Raw genomic sequence first — 19565 nt, forward strand, 5'->3', positions numbered from 1 at the left:
GGGTTTTGGAATTGGCATTTTTGGCATGCTGTACGTAGTAGTTATTAAATTTCCTGCCCAACGAATCTACATACATACAATAGGACAATCGATAATGTTATAGTTAAACTGTGGCGAAGCTAAATGTGCGTGGGGGATCCTTCGTAATGTGGACATCCTTGGCATAAGCATAGAAAGCTAGAAAGCCTCGGCACCGTCTATGATAACCCAAATACGAGTAGTCGCGCTCGATTATCTGGCTTTGTTTAAGGAGAAATTTTCCTTTTTGTGCGTTTTTTAGACGTTCACAGAGCTCTTTGAAATATGATAGACAATTAAATCTGCCTGTGTAGTAGAATCACAACACTTTCCAAAAATTATGAACTAAATTTATTATGTAATTTAGCATTACCTTTTAGACTTTAGAAACTTCTTTCTTCTTTACCCTGTCTTTTCCTCCCTCTCTCTCTCTCTCTCTCTCTCTCTCTCTCTCTCTCTCTCTCTCTCTCTCTCTCTCTCTCTCTCTCTCTCTCTCTCTCTCTCCCCCCCCCCTTTCTCTCTCTCTCTCTCTCTCTCTCTCTCTCAGCTAAAACGACGAAAGATAAGAGTTGATTGAGAACAAAGATGACCGAGCAGCAAACCACTCATCAGCGAAGAACAATGAAATGCAGAAGCAGAAAAGTTAATTGCACCATATCATTGTGCAAAATCCATCGAGAAGGCCAAATCTGTCCTTGACACCTAAGACACACCGAGTCGTCTAAAGTCCTGCAACATACATCAAGGTCCCCCTCACTGTACCTAAACAATTTTACAATAATTATAAATTGCGTCTGCATTCACCTTCTTATTCTTGGCAGTTATTACCTATCAAATTACAAGCTTGAATTTATTCCCTTCAAACATAAATTGTCAAAATGTTTTTATTTTCAACACTACTAGATATTATAATCGTTACATATATTACGATAGTGTCCGAGGGAAAATGTAATGATAATTAAAAAAACTATGACAATTATATATTGTACTTCTTTCAACAAATTCTTGTACTACATTAAACGTTATCTTTTAAGTATACGTTGTAATAAGTTTATATATATTTGAAAAAGAAAAACAGAAAATTAAACAAAATATTAAATCAGAAAAAGTAACAGAATGTTACAGCTAGATGAATACTTGAACAAGAGATATAAATGACTTCTTCCACTAGTATGGATGTATCTGTTTCGCCTTGAAATAGCACCATACTTTCTTATTTCCACCTTTCACTCTTTCTATTTTCCTAATTAAAAATCCAAGTATTTTTAGTTGGATTCACTGGTGCATTATAGCACTCTAGTGATGTAGTGTAATATCAGGAATTAATAAAAATTAAAAATTATCACAATTAAATTCTTATATTTTCTTAATTTGCTTTCGTAAATTTTTAGATTTATCTTTCAACAATGTTTATGGAATTATTTTCGAAATCTTCTTTTCTTTCTTTGTTAGAAATCGATCCAAGTTTTTTTGAGTTTTCACGTGGCTTCTAAACACACACTCCATTTTTTTTTCCATCCACTTCATAATGACGCGGAGTAGGGACAAAGTAGTAACTATTAAAATATTTAAATGTTAATATACGATTGGTTCTGTATCATTACGCTCACTACGCGTACTTCGCCCTCAAGTAACAAATAAATATGTATATTATCAAGAGACACGGTAGTGTCTCGCGCCAAGTACAAGCGGAGCGAGACCGACCGTGACTCTTTTACCGCGCGACGCGACGGGTTGCGAGTACTCGAGATGTTGAGATCTCATATAACGAGTGAACGGATCAAGTTCTAAGTAGGCTTGATCGATAGCTTGGGGTCTATATGGGGGACCCGTAGTAGTCGTAGTAGTAGTAGTAGTAGTATATATATATAATATATATATATATATATATATAGTAAAAGCTTTTTTACTCCATAACCACTTTCTTCGAGCTAACATGCTGCGCGTGTACTTGGCGCCTTTTTTACCTTTTTTTTTTAAAGGTAATTTTGTTGTAATCAATATTAACAATAAATAAATAAAACTTTCCGGTTTCAAGTATCTCGCGTTAGTTCCGATTTACGGTTTACGGGTACGATTTATGCATCCTGTTAACACATGCTATCGTCATGTAAGCGTCTTTTTCATTAAAAGAACAAACTGTTGGTTGTAAAGAGACGAGAATGATCCGTTGAAGGATTGTTGATTGTCGAGCATGTGGGTGCGGCAAAAAAACAAAAAAATCTTACGATGCAGAAAAGGAGTTTCGAGAAATATGTATAATAAATGCATAATAAATAGAAATGATACGCGTGTGTTCTCGACTGCGGACTGCGATATATCCAATTTATTGGCGTTGGGAAATGGAAAGAGGAGACGAGATATATCGTAGAATGAGATATCGGCATGTGACACGCCAGAATGTTCGACTCACCGAATCGCTATAAAGAAGTGGAGTGTTTCACGAAGAAGAACGCTGATTATAAACGACGATAACAATAACAATTTGTGAACGCGACGAACGCAATAGAGCCTCGTGCCTCGTGTCTCGGTGAATTCGTAAGCGTGAAAGAGCGTCGAGAAGCGTCGAAATGGCTGTCGTTGCCGTTGCCGTTGCCGTGTTGTCAGTCGAGTGAATCGTAGACGCGTAGACCGTCGACTGTGAAATCACTAGATGCGTCGTGGACTTTTAAGGTGATCCTAAAGCCAAATTACCGACAATTGCAGGGAAGGGTCTAGCTTTGCGTAGACTGCACAGAACTCAATTTTTTTTTTACACAATTGAAGTATGCACGAAAACACATTGCGCGAGTGTTGATTTCAAGACAAAAATCGAAAAAATTACAAAAATACATTTCATAAAAAATTACGTTTAATTACGATTGAAATTTAAAAAAAATATTGTGTGAAAACAACTTCTATTTGTCTGACTATAGGCTACAAGAATTTGTTCATAAAAAGCAGGTGATTTCCGGATCATATGTTGAGGCTGAAAAGCAATAGTATATTTTTCTGTCGCTTTACATGTCTTCCGTTCTCTCTTTTTGTTATAATAATTATTTCGTTTAATAACAAGAATCGCCGCGGAAACGGCTTTCATTAGCTCTATTCACGATCTTTTACCGTGCGTTTCACTGTGGGTTATAAGAGAAGGAAGACAAAAGATGTTTTCAGAGCTCGCGTGCGACGGGACTCTGAGCAGCTAAATCGTACTGAAAATGTTTCTTTGTATAAAGTTCTTTAGAAGACACTCTTATTCACTTACGCGGAAAAATATATAAAAATCAGCGATAAAAATAACTGACTTGTAAAACGAGTACCTCGCGATACGTCATGCTTTCTATAAATTGCAACGTGTATTTCGCCTGCGCTTTGCATTTTATGCAGTCATGGCGCGGACACATTGACCCCAATTTCAAAATGCAGAATATTGTCGACTACACAAGATATATAAATCCGACTTACAGACGACCGTAAGAAAGCCAAAGTAGCCTAAAAATATACCTCTAGCGCATTACGTCACGTATGACAGACGAACAATGGAAGGCAAATTCCCTTTGGAGTAACAAAGCTCGCTCAGACAAAGTAGTTGCATCCGCGCAAGCGAATCCGTTCTAAATTCGACTTGTCGCCGGAGGGAACGGAGAGTTGCAATTGCAGTGACATGCGTTTAATCGCGAGTGAACCGCGGGAATCGTACAGAGGTACCGAGAGAAAGTTTCTCGACACTCGCTCCGAAATGCAAGAGGTGCATTTCTCCGAAATGCTGAGAGATTCGCGAATGTCGGGCGCTACGGCGATATAACACAATTGTGCAAGAGGGTCCGCCGTTCTCTCTGAGTACTGACTTGGTACTCCCTCGCCGTACATACGCATACTCGCACGCGGGGGTCACGCGGGGGCCACGCAGGCACGCGTGTGTCCGCGGACCGCGGACGGCGATCGGCCGCAGGCAGCCACGAGCGCGGGAGGTGCACCGAGCGAATGCTCGACGCACGACGAGGACGAGGCGCCTCAGTCGACCGCCACCCTTCGCGACCGACGGTTCTCGTCGCCGTTCTCCATCTCGCCGGAGAGAAGGAGGGGAATCCACCTGCCTGTGCCGGAGTGTTTATCCTCTGCCTCACGCGCGAGCTTCTCCGCTCCGAGATACGACCCACTGAGCGAGATCTAGAGGTGCGCGTGTCACGGTACTCGCGGTGCGTGCGAATCGCGGAGGGTGGATCGAGGGGGTGCGTGCGTAGCGGTGCATTTGGATCTCCCTCTCCCTTTTTCTCCTTTTTCCTCTGTCCTCATACGAGTGCGAGTTATCATGAATCACTATCGAGTTTGAGGAGTCCTCCCACGTCGCTGAGAAAGAAACGCTGAATTCCAGAGGAAGAATTTGAGCAGCATCCCGATTAGTCGCTTCCAACCGTGAGTATTATACGTGTTAAATAACAACACTGTTTTCATTTTCCGTCACGCTTTGATTGTAGCAAGCGGAAACTGACAGCGTTCTTTATGTTGGACATATGCTTTAGTTCCGATACGCCCTATGGTACCAATTCTATTCGCGATTGAATTTTCCCGACAACATAAATATAGCGTTCTTATAAACAAATAACAATTTTCGAAAATAAAATGGAAAAATGAAAGATTTTCATATTGCATCGTGCAATACGTGCGCTGTTACATATTTTAAAACTGTGCTGCTATTGCTGTTGTAACACGAAAATGTGGAGCGATGGAAATGGCAATTGTTATGAGATTTTGGATTCAGCGAAAAAGCTATCAGAAAACGTTATAAGCTAATTATTATGCACACATACATTGTTAACATATTGAGTGATTATATTTTTGGAGCAATGTTTTAGTTTATTTATTAAAAGCTGCAGTTTCAATCAGATATTTACGTTTCCGATAGAGATATTATTTTTGATTTGCCATTATTTTGACGTTATCTCATTAACATGGTTCATTAATATGTGATATGAAGTGATTTAAAATAAATTTATCGAGGAATTATTGCATGTAATAATTAGACTAATTAGAACAGCTCGATTATGACATGCAACAGAATATAAACACATGTGGTCGAATATAATAAATATTATAATTTATAGTGGCAATTAACGAATGCTTCAATCGTCATCCAATTCGTATATTAATAAATATATACTATAAAGTATAAACAATGCAATATCACGTACGAAAAGCCACATTACGCATCACACAGCAAAAGTGTAATGAGCATATTGATAATTAATACTTATTAATAATCATTGATCTACCTCTCTGATAATGGGAAATAATTTAATGGCGCGCGTCAAAATTTTGTACATATTTCATTACATAAAACATTCGAAGAATAAATCAAATTTTACGTGCGAATCCGTGAGTTGTTTTAATCACTAACGTTATCTGTTAATTGTCTGCGCCGAGCCAGGTTGAAAGCACGAAGGAAATGGCACGTTGCGTGTCGCCGCGTACGGAAGAAACGAGTTTCGAAAATGAGAGGGCGCAATCGTTTCCGCGAGACACTCGGCCGTTAAATTCCGAGTGTCTTAGATCTTAAAATGGAAAAACTGCGTGTATCTGTGTACGAATTACGTAGCACATCCGTTGGCGGTAGGGAAGAAAATCCGATGACATCGACCGATGATCTCTCCCTTCGTGGAATAGATGCAACAGCAATTCGCACAAAGACGTTCCAGCTGTGACGTCATACATAGCATTCGAATCTTTTGGCCACTGGTGTCTCTCCCGTGTTTGCATAAGTTAACAGGTTCCTCCGTATCTCAGATTCTTGTGATTTCGCGTGTAAATAGAATTTCGTCGAATCTTCAAAGATATAGATATTTCACACGTTTCTCGTCGTCCTTCCGAATTTTGGACAATATTCTTTCAAAGGTAGCGTGATTATTTGAGCACATTCGAGACTTCTTCTCAGAAAGCGACGGATTTTCTTTATTTTCCTTCTCCGAATTCACGAGCGCGCTCATCGATGTCTTATCACGCGATGGTTTCAGTGCTTGCGAGCATCTGGCGGCGCCGTGTCCTCTTCCGAATTAGTTTCACCCACTCGTGAGCAAAAAGACCGGAGCATCACGGAATCGAAGGTATTCGATCCGTCGAGCTCGTTAGAGACGCGAAATCTGCATTCGCGCGCGCGTTACTTTGCGCTAACGAGGATAACGAAGCGTGCGTTAACGGGGAACTAACGACCGCCATCGCGCGCCGGCGCCCGTGAAGATGATTGCACACAGGTGCACACCGGCGAAGATACGTGTTTCTTTCATCCCCCCGCGCCGCGAAACCATCGTTACGTCGAGGAAACTTCGCGCGAGATCGAGGATCAGTCTCCGCTAAGACGAGGGTAATTACTTCACGAAATGACTGCGCTTCTCGATATCGTCCTTATCTTGGAAACTCCAAATGTAACTTTTATCACCAACGTTTCGAGATAAAAGAGACTGAGTTGTAAGTCATAAAACGCGAGGCCGAGCGAATAAATTTTACGTTAAAAATCTAAATGGTGCATTTCCCGCAGAGGTCTCATCCATTTCTATATTTCATCTCGCGAATAACGTAGTTTCTTAACTTCAAACACGAATTGAAAGTTCCCACTAACTTTAAAGCGCGATTAAATTACCCGAGTCGTAATTACATATTAACGCAAATGTGCATATCAAAGGGCGCGCGCATAGGAGCGAGCGGTTTCACATGGAACGTTGAACTCTCGTTCAGCCAATATCGTTATACCTCGTTGACTAGGAAGCAATTCTTTCGCGTTAGTACACGGCCGGAGTACAAATGCGGACGTGTCTACATGCGAGCAACGCGGTCCACGTACGGAAAAGACGGAACCGGATTTGGTATCGCTAGCCTTTCGCGATCGGCTCGTCGTACTTTCTTTCTTCCGTTGTTTCTTCACCGTCGACCGCATCCAGGCGCGTGTGAGAAAACGGATATCCTGCGGACGGTCCAGAGACGCGTGTAAAATATCACGAACGCGAACGCGCGCGAGAGAAAAGTTTTCCGTGAAAAGTATTTCCGCGCGATCGCGATGCAGATCGGATTTGTTTCCTTCCTTCCTTCTTTTCTGCGGACTCGACAAAAGGCTACGTGACGCAATACGTTTCCTCATTTTTACAGATATACGTGTAAGATGCGTGAACGTGGCGAAATTGCAATTTCGCGGCATAAATTATAACAATAAATTACTATGTGGGAGTGTACACATATATTATCTTCACAGATTCGACGAAAAAAATGACTTGGTTTGATGACTGGGAAACTTGATTACACTTCCAGTTTCTCTACTACCTGTTGCCCTTAATTTCATCTTAGGCGAACGATGAGAACGCTTGAATAGCATTTGCCTATAAAAATTCGCTACGACACGCTTTTCATGGCGCTTGACAAATATTCCACGCTTAATTCGATTAAAAATGACGCGTATGTTCCCGAGCGAGCGTAACAAACACGGCGATCGCGTGCCGCCGCAGAAGTCCATTAATTGCACCTCTCTGTTTCAATTCCGCGCGCCGCGAGAGGCTGAAATCGAGCGGGCGCGCTCTTTGCACAGCCGTCGCTCGTTTTTCGCTCGTAAATCTTAACCGCGGCTATTTCGCCGCATGAACGAACGAGCGAGCGAGTACGAATTTCGCAACTCGCGCTACAATTAAATCGTACCGAAGAAAAACACTATCCGCGAATAGATACCGACGAATGGTCGCACCGGGCGGATAGAAAAATATCAAGGGAAAAGAACAGGAAGCCAGTAGGATAGAGAAAGAGAGAGAAAGAGATCGCAGCGTATCCTGAATTGTTAGGCCAATTCAACGCAATTACGACGGTATGGGAGAAACCGCGGGTCCGCGTTTCCCGCTGCTGGCTGGCCGTAACGCGCACGCGAGAAATCGCCGGATGGAAGCGGGCGGCAGGGGCGAAAAAAAGGAGCGCAGTGTGGCAATAATTATTCCCAGCCTTCCCCGATCCCGTATGTACGCGCGCGCGCGTGTATCTCGGGTATCCTTATCAGGACCGATCGGCATTAACACGCTCGCGTAATCGGAACGTGTCCGTGCGATTCGTCGCGATTTAATTATTTCGCTCGCGGTTCCCACGGTAAAATCGGGGACAAAATCGCACGTTGCTACTCGCGGTTTCGTGTCGATGCGCCCGATTTTGCGAAACGCATCCGAGATATATACGCTTCTAGATCCCTCGCGTCGGATATGACGAGCTTGAGAAATGTTTTTCGAAACGCATCTAGATTCTCTCTCTCTCTTTCGGAATATACGAGAAAGAATAAAGTCCGCGTGATTTTACGCGCTCGTATCCGTTTTTGTTGTTCATGCCGTCCCGTTTATTTTCTAGTCGCGTCGCGTTAACAAGAGCGCCGGACATTGACAGGACTACGTCGCTGAAAAAAATAGGAAAGCGCCGAAATCGCTGCGCGAGAGTTCAGCACCATACATTTCATTTGCAAACAAAAACTCACGGGACACTCGGGATTTACCGCTTTTTACTAGGATTTCTCCTCGGCTTCGGCACGGTCGCGTCCGTTATCGGCACCGATAACGATCGGGAGTCGACGTTTATCTCGAGTCGAATTTATTGCGGCACTCGATCGAACGTAACCGCCGAGTCGCCGGTCTCCGTGCGGCTTTCGCATATTTGCGTTCACAATCCTGCGAGAGAGCTGGAGCATAAGTCATGACGACCGGTCGCGGCCGAGCGTGGATCGATCGAGGCTCCCGATACGCGTGCAGAGGCGTGAAAAACCGCGATTGCGAAAAGGAAGCAAAAGACAGGCGGAGGAGCGAGCGAGGCGAGAGAGCGATGCGCGCGGAAGCGCGAAATCGTATCGTATCGCGGATAAGCCGGCCGCGCCGCGCCGGTGTGCTTGCCTCCAGCACACATGGAAATTAGATCATCGTGTCACGCACACGTACGCGGCCGGGATCAGCAATTCCGTCTCGCCGAATCGGAAATCGCGTCCTGAGACGCTATTCTGTGATCGCTATCGAAGCGCGAATTGCCAAGTAGAGAGGAAAGTCGAGACGAAAGTTGACATGAAACAAGTAGAAAATAAAAAAATGCTAGAAAGTAATAATTTTAATACTTTTTCCTCAATATAATAGCTATATCGATATCATATCTTTAAAGAAGAAGATTGTCTGTATGATCAAGTTTCCGATTTCGAAAATTAATATCTTTGCAGACGAGATTACTGTTTGTCTATCGACGTATTATTGTCACCTTTGTTGTCTCTGCGAACGATTACGTTTGGATTGCTCCATGAAATATGGATGACATCGAACAAACTCTCTGTAACGTAACAGTTCCTTGTCGCGATGACTAGACGAATCGAGAAGTAATCGCAGGATGATTGAGCTATCATTATGATGGGTACCTTTGATGTCTCCTTAGAGCGATATGCTTTTTCCCATGACGCGCGTATGCGGAAAGCGGAATTGTGCACCGGCTTCCATCACTATGCATAGCGGTAACTTTGTTCATTAATACGTTAACGTAGTAATATTAATTAACGGTAACTTTGTTCATTAATCATAACAGGCTTGCTGCCCTGTAAAGAGATGGAAGGTAACTGCACGAGCGTACCGCACAAGTTCGATCTTTTTTCTCTACGTAATTAATCCGCTTTATACGCAGGATCGAATAAAATATCGGTATTGTGAAACGAAATGAATAACTTTATGGAATAATCGATGCCTTTCGAGCCGCGGCATCGAAACGGAATAATTTCACGGCTTTGGTTTGATTTCGCGTCGTGCGCGACCACGGAAAATTGCATTTGTTTCCTGAGCGTGCACCGCAGAAATTTCCGTTTAATGTTGCTAATGCACACATTGTGCGCAGTCAGGATACGGTGCAGCGCAGGATAGCAAACATGGGCGCGGTCGCGTACGTTTATCGAGATATTAAGAAACCGTGATGTCATACCCTTGATGCGATGAACAAACGGAGGGGAAATGGGAAGGGGGAACATTAATACGTATCGTCCTGAGCTAACATTGGAATAGTTTATTACACCTGTGACATTTAACGTCGCGTGCTGAGCGATGGTTGCTACAATTCAGCCCAACGTCGATAAGATAACGCGGATGTGGCAATTTGAGGCCCGGGAATGCGTCACGAAACTAGAGGATTACTTCCCGCGAGATAGAGAGACGGAGAATCATAGAGGGAGAGACGTTGTCGTGACCAATTACAGCTCAGCGTTTCGGTTGCCGTAACTTTTTCTCACTCCTGTCAGGTGCACTAAGACTGCTAAAACGTCTTGACGCAATACACGCCGATGGCACATTTGCATTTTGTGTAATCTAAAATTAGCGGCTGTCTAGAAGAACTCGGAGGCGCGAGTCGAAGATAGAAAAAGAAGCTTCTTTTATGTTATTCTCTTTCCTGATTCTATACAAAATAACAGGAAGCGGCAAAGATAAATTCAGAAATTTGAGCAAAATCAGCGTGTGTAAGCAATTACATCCAAATGTAACGCGGTGCACGTTATTTTTCAAGTGTTCTTCTCGCGTTTCGAGGATCTCTTTGGTCCGATAACGCTCATTCCGTGATTGCCAATTTTTTTTAGGAAGATAAAACATAAAAATGAGCTTCAACCCGCGCTATTCTGCTCCATCTATATCAAACACATATGAGTCTTGTTTTTATTTTTATTTTTATACTTTATTTTCTCAAACTAGATTGCATTTCGTTTTAATTTTTTTTGGTTGCACTATTGCTTGTACGTATATGTATAAAAATGTATATGGGTATATATCGCGTAAAAATATTATACCGAAAAAATTTCCGCAGTATAGTGAGATCCGTGGGTTCGTCAAGTCTAAATGACCGTGCGGATCAGTCATCCCTGGAGGCAATTGCCACTTGACGTGCGACGCAAGAAGACCTTCTCTGTCCTTCTCTCTTTCGTATCTAGCAAAAAATATTGTCTCGTAACTCCGACCGTAATTACGGCGAGGCACCATTACGGTCATTTGCAATTTCGATTACTGCAAAACACTGGCGGAAATAATAATTTGTTTGTACTGAGTTTTGCGTTTCGTGCATAATGATTTTTTTTTTTACTACCGGGATGAAGCAAGTCGCTCATTCGATTCTTCCTCAAACGTCACAGGCATGAAGAAACGTCGAAGAAAAGAGAGAAAAAATTAATAAGAAGTAAAGGAGAAAGAAATCTGAACGGAGCGCGAATGAGTGGCTCAGTTCGCTGAGTTTTATCGGTAGAAATGTATTTTCTTCTCCGCGCTGCGACAGCGTCGTTCTTTATCGTAAATTCGAGGTATCGATGAGAGAGGTAAACCCGCGCTGGTAACCGATGTGTCGATGTCCGACGTATATTTCATTGACGGAAAGCGATACCGCCCTAGAGCCTCGAATATCACAGAGAACTGCGAGATAACGGGCTAACATTCGAGCTGACATAAAGTAAACGTTTCCCTTCTATCATTCGGTATCGACACTATCGATTGGACTTTGTTGATCGAGTTCTCTCTCTCTCTCTCTCTCTCTCTCTCTCTCTCTCTCTCTCTCTCTCTCTCTCTCTCTCTCTCTCTCTCTCTCTCTCTCTCTCTCTCTCTCTCTCTCTCTCTCTCTCTCTCTCTCTCTCTCTCTCTCTCTATCAATCTCTCCAAAATAGCTTTCGGCGCGTTTCTCGCCTCTACTTTGATTCTTTTCCGTACATTATAGGCGATACGTTGACTCTAAACCTATAATAAAACTTACGTAAAGGATCAAAGCGTTTGATTCCCAATTACTGTTGGCCCTAATCGCTAAAACCCGATAGTGTTGACATATGGTGAATCAGCATGAGAATGAAACCGACTTGATGACTCGTTATACAACTCGGCGCGCACGCTCGCGCTTCTTCCATAGCGAACAGCGCATTCACATTGTTAGATGCAAAGCCGCGTACAGGTGACTGGTAATCAGATAACATTTAACTAGGAAATAGAAATCTCGGTTGCGCGCACGTGCTTAAAGGTTAAACGATCCCGCCGTCGTCGATCGATCTCCGTGTCCGCGTCGACGGATTCGCCTGATTAAAAATCGATGAATACATTGCTCGGTTCTAACGGCGGGATAATCGAGTTCCAGGATAATGGCCAGGTGATCGGTCATTGTGCACCGACGGAATTAGTTCCATCGACGGGTACGTGCGTGCGTTCACACGTGGTAACGCATGTGCGCGACCATAGAGGCCATTATACCGAGTTGCGGGAAAAATGCTCGACGCCATCGACTCGCGCGAGAGATTAATCGACGATTAAATGCGGCACGTTCGGCACGAAAGAAGCGAAGAAGAGGAAGAAATTCGCCGGTGAGCAAGTCGCGGAAGATTGCGTTAGATTGCGAGAGGAGAGTTCCATTAACGTTCAATTCGACGATCTTTTGAACCGGCATCGCAGCGAGTTGCAATTCGCCACGACTTATGTGCGTACTTCAGCTGCACGCATCATTACCATCTTCCCATTCTGCTCTTATCCGAGTTCACCGTACGCGCGCGGTCGTGGGGGGAAAATATCGGTAGGATCGTCTCGTTAGGGGCCAATTAAGCGGAGTCGCTAACGTGACTAGGCATGATTCGATGGTCGGAATCATGTAGAAAGTCGAAGGTGCACGTAGAAATCGCTAATCGCGATTTTTTTCTGCCTCTCGCCGCCTCGCGCATGGATAAAGTCCCGCGCCGCAGGAAATTGGTAGCTGCGGGAGCTCGAGATCTCGCCGTGTGATTAAGTCGAGGAACAGAAAAAAAAAAGAAATCACGCCACGGAGAACTGTGTCAAGGGGCGACGGTTCGTGGCACCGCACCTTCGAATCGCGGCGTAAACTGCGATTATCTCTTGCGCGCGATCGTGCGTGCACCAGGCACCAGTGTCTGCACAGCAGCCCGTGGTCCTTGCGATCGAATATATCGAGGATCTAGAACTTCGATGGCCGGGAACGGAACGATCAGGAACGATCGCTCGCTCCGTAATCTGGGTTTCCTCTCGAGCTGCGGCCGAAACTCGCGAGACACGTATTCGAAATAGCTCTGGGAAGTTAACCGATGGAATCGCGGCGCTCGATTTGATTTCATTCCACGATACCATTTCACAGGATCGGCTGGTCCGCAATCTATGCGGCGCGTAACTGATTTGAACAATTCAACTTCCCGATTTCAACCGAACTTTCCCAACAGCTTTCCCCGAGTGTTGAGAATCTCGCAAACCCTTTCGGGTGAATTCGATAAAGAATAATAGAATTTAGAGCGCTATCAATTCGTGTTCTTTATAACGTTTATTCGTATAAATGGGCGGTCATAAGCTGTGACGTTATTATTAGAAAAAAGTAGATAAAAATAGCGTTATAAATATAGCACATAATTGCGTACACAACGTTAAGTTGAGAATTAAGCCTTGTAAGCGTTCTTTCTTTCAGTAATCGTTCCGGATTGTACCTTTCCTATAGGCTATTGGTATATTTCCTCATCGTCATTATGTACTAGAGAAACGATCATTCACTTCGTCAACTTTAAAAATCGCCCGCTCGATTGCCACGTGTTGGTCTGAAATCGATATTCGTTAATTATTAATTAATTTCACTGTAAATTTCACTGATCTATGTAAAAATATAATATAGGTTACATCTATGACGCGACTGTAATTAGAAGAAGAGAAACTACTCACGTATTTTACATATGTATTTAAAAAATGAGAAAAAAACGAAGCAGGAAAGGAATGTTGCTGGTGAAAACACTGAAAACAGCATCGAAGAGGAAATAGACAAGAAATTAAGAACAGGAAGGTTTTACGCAGTAGTGAATGAGATAAGTTAACCGTGAATTTGTACGTATTTAACGCCATTAACTGCATAGTAAACTACTATCAATCCAGTTTAGCCGTGACGATAAATTCTCGCGATGAAGGCTGCCGAGCCTGCTAAGACGCCGACTTTCTCGCGGTGAGTGGCGCGTCGATTAATCAATTAATTATCGAAGTACGACATTAAACGCGAGTGAAATTATAACCTCCCTCGCTCGTTCCGTTCCGCTGCGATGATTATACGACTGCAGAAACAAGCGTAGTCATCACTGACCGACGGAGGTATCCTCGTGAATAGGAGAGCTGAGAGGTGCGAACTTGAATTCTTCCCCAAGAACGCGTAAATGATTGATGTCGAGTTTCCTAGTAGCGCGTACGTGCACGGTTACAATATTATTCTCCTATGGAATACGGGGAACGGTCACGCGCGCGCACCTGATCGTATGTATCGGCTACTTTCTTCTCCTGTGTCCGGAGAGAGGAGCGAGAGAGGCGCGAGAGAAGCGAAAGAGACGAACCGGCCGCGGCCGACGCTTTAAATTCAGGTGCCGTGACCGGTATGCAAAAATTCACCGAGAAGTAATACGAGGAAAGCGGGGGGAGGGGGGGGGGGCGTGCGAGGTGAGGTACACCAGGGCCGGTGTATGGTCAGTTGGTTCGTTGACCGATCTTTTCTCCTCTCTCCGCCCTCCTCTCCCTTCGCACCGCGGTTCTTTCTTTCTCTCTCGCCCGTTTCTCGCGTCGCGGTCCTTTTGCCTTCCAGCACACGAGAGAGAGAACGGGATCGGAAGGGAACGAAGAAGGATCGCACCTTCGTATCGGACATGTGCCGCGATCGACGTCGAGATCACGAAAATCGCGACCGGTCGACCCACGGCGGACGCAGGGTTACGAGTGTCCGAGTTCGACTTCTCTGATCGCCGAAATGAAGATTTATGTGCGACAGGCGGAGAGATTCGCCTTTCTCCCGAAGCCGCTTGGCTTAGTCTTTTTTTTTTATCAGGAAGCGACCTATTGAATTGCGCCTCGTTGGATCAAGGAGATTCTCTTTACGAGGAATGTCGTACCCTCGGAGGAGAAGCGATCGACGACGAGACAATTTATGCTCCAACGGCTTGTGAAATGAGCCCTTAGAACCGTCTGGTTGTCGTATCGCCGACTTCGAGTACAGGTACGAGGCGACCCGGAAAAACCAAAAGACATTTCGCTGTCTCGTTAATACTTGTAAAAGCAAAAGGCCAGAAAGTGCAAGGAGCGAATCCGCGAAACGAAAATAAATCGCCACCAAAAGCAATTCTATTAATTACCGTGTGCATCTCCTTCAGTGCGCACGGGAGAGTCCACTTCCGGTCTGCTGGTTCCCTCGAGAAATCGATAGATGTGGCAGCGGTGTGCGCACAAGTACCGGGACGGGTCAACGAGCTGCTGGCGTCTTCGATCGTAATTAAGTAAGTGGGGATTCGTAATTAAGTGTGAAAGTTATCAACCGTATCAATTGAAAGGACTACTTCGATGCGTATCAATCAAACCGACGCTATTACAACTTTCGTCGTTTATGAACATTATGGCCGAAAGCGTTACGCGGTGAAAGGAGTAATTGAGACCTTCGAGTGAAGAACGATTTTCTGATGATAAAATTATTATCTTACAATGACTATATGAGGATCATTAAAAATATTAATTTGCTTAATTATTTTAATAATTATTATTAAATTACTTTTTACAACAAAATAATCTGTATGTACTCGTCCTACTTATTCAAATAGTCCGATTATCCGCTCGAACTTATCTACACTCGGACAGTAATCATTTTAACTCGATTTGTAATAAAGCAAATTCGTTATTTTTCGAATCCTTGCAATAAAACGTTGTCCTCATATTCCACGACTCGATCGACGTACACAATTATTGAATGTTCCTTTGGCCGCAACCATTATTTGCAATTAATTGCAATTATTGGAAATAGCGTCGCATGCAATAGCACAAGACCGAAAAATACGTTCGCATTTCAACTGACGTTTCAATTTCAACAGTGAACTGCCGCTTTTGATTCCTTCTCAATATACCCATACACCTACTTTTTTATTTTTTAATGGCGAATCGAATTCAATTATCCCTTACAGCGTTACGTTACAGCTTTTCATAAATCAAAACGCTTCGTATGGTTCGAAAGTATCACTCCATTATTAAAAAGTAAAGCGATTAACGTTCATTAATAAATATTGCAATAATTAATCAAGTTTAGCAGCCTGATAATTATGATAATAAATATGAAATGCGTGAGATTTAATATTTTAATATTAAATTTCATAAATTTAATTTAGATTAATACACTCGAGAATTACTCCTTCGAATTTTATTCCTCAAGCTCAGTGCATTAAAAAAATTCATTTACATATTACACATCGCGCACTTTGCACCCAAGTGCACGTTAAAAATTGTGCGCTGCCATCAGAATTCTCACGTCTGCGAGCCCGGCGGCGCGGCGTCTATTACGCGCGCTCATTTTTATCATCGCTTTTTAGAAGGACACGAAAGAGGTCGATACGTATACATAGAAACGCTCGGCGTGTGAATGCATTTCTCGCCTGGAATTTCTCTCAAACTTCCTCCTCTTCAAGCCTACCACACGCTTCTTCTTTCTCCTCTTCTCCCAGACGGTACTCACGAACGCGAGACCACAGAAGAATAATCGTACGAGCGAAGCCGAGACGCGCTGTACGCACCACGCGTGATTAACCGGTGCGAAATTGAACCGGTTTTCGAGACGATACCTCTCGCGGTAGATTCGCGCAGTCCGATAAACGAAATTAATGAATATCGATTTCGGCTCGAACGAGAACGACCGCTTCTCTCGCACGACGGTGAGAGAATACACGCGAACAACGTGGAAGAATCGTGATGCAAAGTGATTATAGAAAGGAAAAACGTTCAGTGAACTAACTTCTATCCTGCGTACATATACGTGTTCTATTTATTCGGGATCCCTAGTAGCAGTGCTGCGTTAATCCATGTTTACAGGTAAGCAGGTGCAGCTATACTAAAGCCTGTTACTCAAAGATGGGTAAGCCCGAACCCAAGTTAACTAAGTTTGTTCTGCCCGTTTATACCGCAAGTAAGGTATACAAAAGGAGAGCGAATCTCTGATGAAGTTAGATAATTCCGATAGAGATATTTTTATTGCAAGCTATTTTTAGTCACGGTAAAATTGCACGATACGATATAAACAAACGTAAACATTGTGCGTTAAGAGAAATTAGGTGATTTTATAGCGCTAATTCTCTCTCTTTCTCTAATGTCTCGAAATAAATTTAGCGAAGTGGGATACGCGCGTCAGATCGCTAATTTTCCGCCTCGATCGCGCGTGCAGTACGTGTCGATGTATCGCTAAATCGGGACCGCTGCCTAACGGTACGGCAAAATTGAAAAGTCCGACGGTTACCGCCTTCCGAGGTACACAGTTATCAACCACGAGGTATTAGACGAATGGAAGCGCCCAAGTTTTCTGCATCCCAGTTTAGGCGATCAACGTCAACCGCCGCGGGATACCGGATAATTCCCGACGTTCTCCGCATTTTTCAAGCATGACAGGGTGAATCCACGGTTCACGGCTTCCTTCTTTTTCTTCCCCTTGCATTTTACGTTACCGTGGAGAGACATTCCTCCCCGACACGGTCAGACGCACGAAAACAGGTTTACTCCCACTCATCGGCGCGCTGCTCCACATTCTTATCTCGGCAGGTGAAATTCGGGATACCCCGATCTGTCGCGGCAGCTCACTTGACGGAATAATGTTCCGGCATGCGTGATCCGTGACAGTGGACAATTATGTGCACGCAAGTTGCAAATGATGCTGTTAATTTGTAGCGAATGTAGCGCGCGAGTTCCGGCCGTCGCGGCGCGGCGCTCTCTCGATCCGCATTTGTACGAGTAGCAAATATTTCAGGCTAATTGGTTAAATGCAAATGTTTATGAGGAAAAATATCAGAAATTGTAATCGGATATCTAATGCGATCCGTGTGTTCCCGTTTTCGCTGACCATTCTTTATCATATAGCGGAAGAGAAATTGGGCGGCTAACGTGAGTTTACTAAATTTCCTGCGGTCCTACCTCGGACTGCTCTCGGCAGTCGGACACGCTAAAAGCTTCCAACTTGTTTCGCGTCTCATTTCGTACAATGGCAGGTAGTCAGCCGCACTGTCCTCGACAGCCGAGAAAGCATGTCGTTCTTCCCTTCCGCGACAGAAGATCTACCGAGTTCCACTTTCCGTGGAACTTCAAAGAAACGACTTTTTCCCAGACACGAGAAAGAGACGACGGCACTCCGTTCTCATTCTTGTTGAAAGTCACGTGGGTGGTCGGAGCGTGTCGACAGTGCGCGAGCGAGAAAAGAAGAAAAAAAATTACCGCGTAGTGCCAGAATAATTAGGTCGCTGTCATTTGAATCGGATAAGCGTGCTCTCGTAACGAAGTTCGGTTTGCACGGCGGACTTTCGACCAGATGGAAACGAGAATTTAAGGGCCGAGTATTAACGAGCCGACCGAATCGGCAAATATCGATTTCATCGCAGCTTTTTGGCTCAGCATGGAAATGTAAAATATAATTTTACATGTATAATCACTTGATATAATTTAAAAATAAATTACTTTCATATATGTATATATATAAAGTTTTGCATGGAATTACTAAAATTTTATGGATTATTTTTTGCAATGTAAATTGAATTTTATTTAGATAAGAGACTCAATATACAGCCGTGTTTCGTTGATTTTTGTTGCGCACGCAATTTTAGGCTGTTAGAGAAACGTAAAATAAATCGTGCCGCCACGCCGATGGATGTGCATGAAAATAAGAGATATTTTCTTTCCCCATTTTACAAACAAATTGGCGGGACATGCCTGGGAGCCTACTATGTGCCGTAATGGAATTTTTTACGAGCGGATCACGCGTCTCTCCGCGTGTTCGCCGCATATCTCGTTCATCGTTGACGGTTTTTGCGAATATCAGCACGGCCGTTTTTCGATCAGACGTCGCAAAAGTTATACATTCACGGTGCTCGATGTATCAAACGTTTGTACGTACGGCGCGCGAGGTATGCGGCCGTATACGGCGAACAAAAGATAATGGCGCGACGAGAATTCGAAGCGTGTCGATAGAGTGTCGAAATTCGAAGTGTGTCGACGAGCTAAAGAGCGATATAGCTCGCAGGCGACGAATCGACAAAGCGAACCTTCAATTGAGTTCTATCGGACATTATAGTAATGTTTTAAAAAGTAAATAGTGATCAGGATATCGTATATCTAATAACAATTTATGTGTGTAATTCTGTTACAAAATAAATATTAACTTTTTCGATCAAGCGGGATCTTACGCCTAACAATAATTTTTTTGTTTTATCATAAAGATTACTATTAAGTGTAAGATTCCATTCGATGACCAAAAATGTCAGTATTTTTTAATTCTGTATTATTACAACACATTCTGGAAAAATGAGCGGTTATATCTCGGTCATTATGCTTTAAATGCGTTCCGATTCTTGTTTAGATGATGCAATTTAAAGCTGTTCATTTTTATTCAATTACTAGTAACGGATAATTATGAGTCGCAGGATCGTGTTTAAGAATAATTGCATTTGCCGGTGAGGCAAATCCTGGCTAAAACGTTCAACGGCGGCGGATATGATTCTTGGCAAATGCCAAGGATTAACTTAATGTTAACGAGTGATCTTTCTCGAT

The 19565-nt window shown here is 43.4% G+C and overlaps 1 protein-coding gene across 3 annotated transcripts in view; it reads left to right on the forward strand.

Moving 5' to 3' along the window:
• Positions 1-3970: 3970 nt before the first annotated feature.
• The window catches only part of Mesr3 (misexpression suppressor of ras 3), a 44745-nt gene continuing 29150 nt past the window's right edge, over positions 3971-19565 (forward strand). Inside the window, exon 1 of one of the 3 annotated variants that reach the window (XM_071709006.1) lies at positions 3971-4413. The gene's annotated coding sequence lies outside the window, so the exon portion shown is untranslated. Of the gene's footprint in view, positions 4414-15150; positions 15278-19565 lie in introns of those variants that run through there. The other 2 variants (XM_071709004.1, XM_071709007.1) reach the window with 2 other exon arrangements.

The sequence above is a fragment of the Temnothorax nylanderi genome, unplaced genomic scaffold (genome assembly GCF_030848795.1).
Source record: "Temnothorax nylanderi isolate EJ_2023f unplaced genomic scaffold, tnyl_v1.0 TNYL_tig0073_pilon, whole genome shotgun sequence".
Classification (NCBI taxonomy): Eukaryota; Metazoa; Arthropoda; class Insecta; order Hymenoptera; family Formicidae; genus Temnothorax; species Temnothorax nylanderi.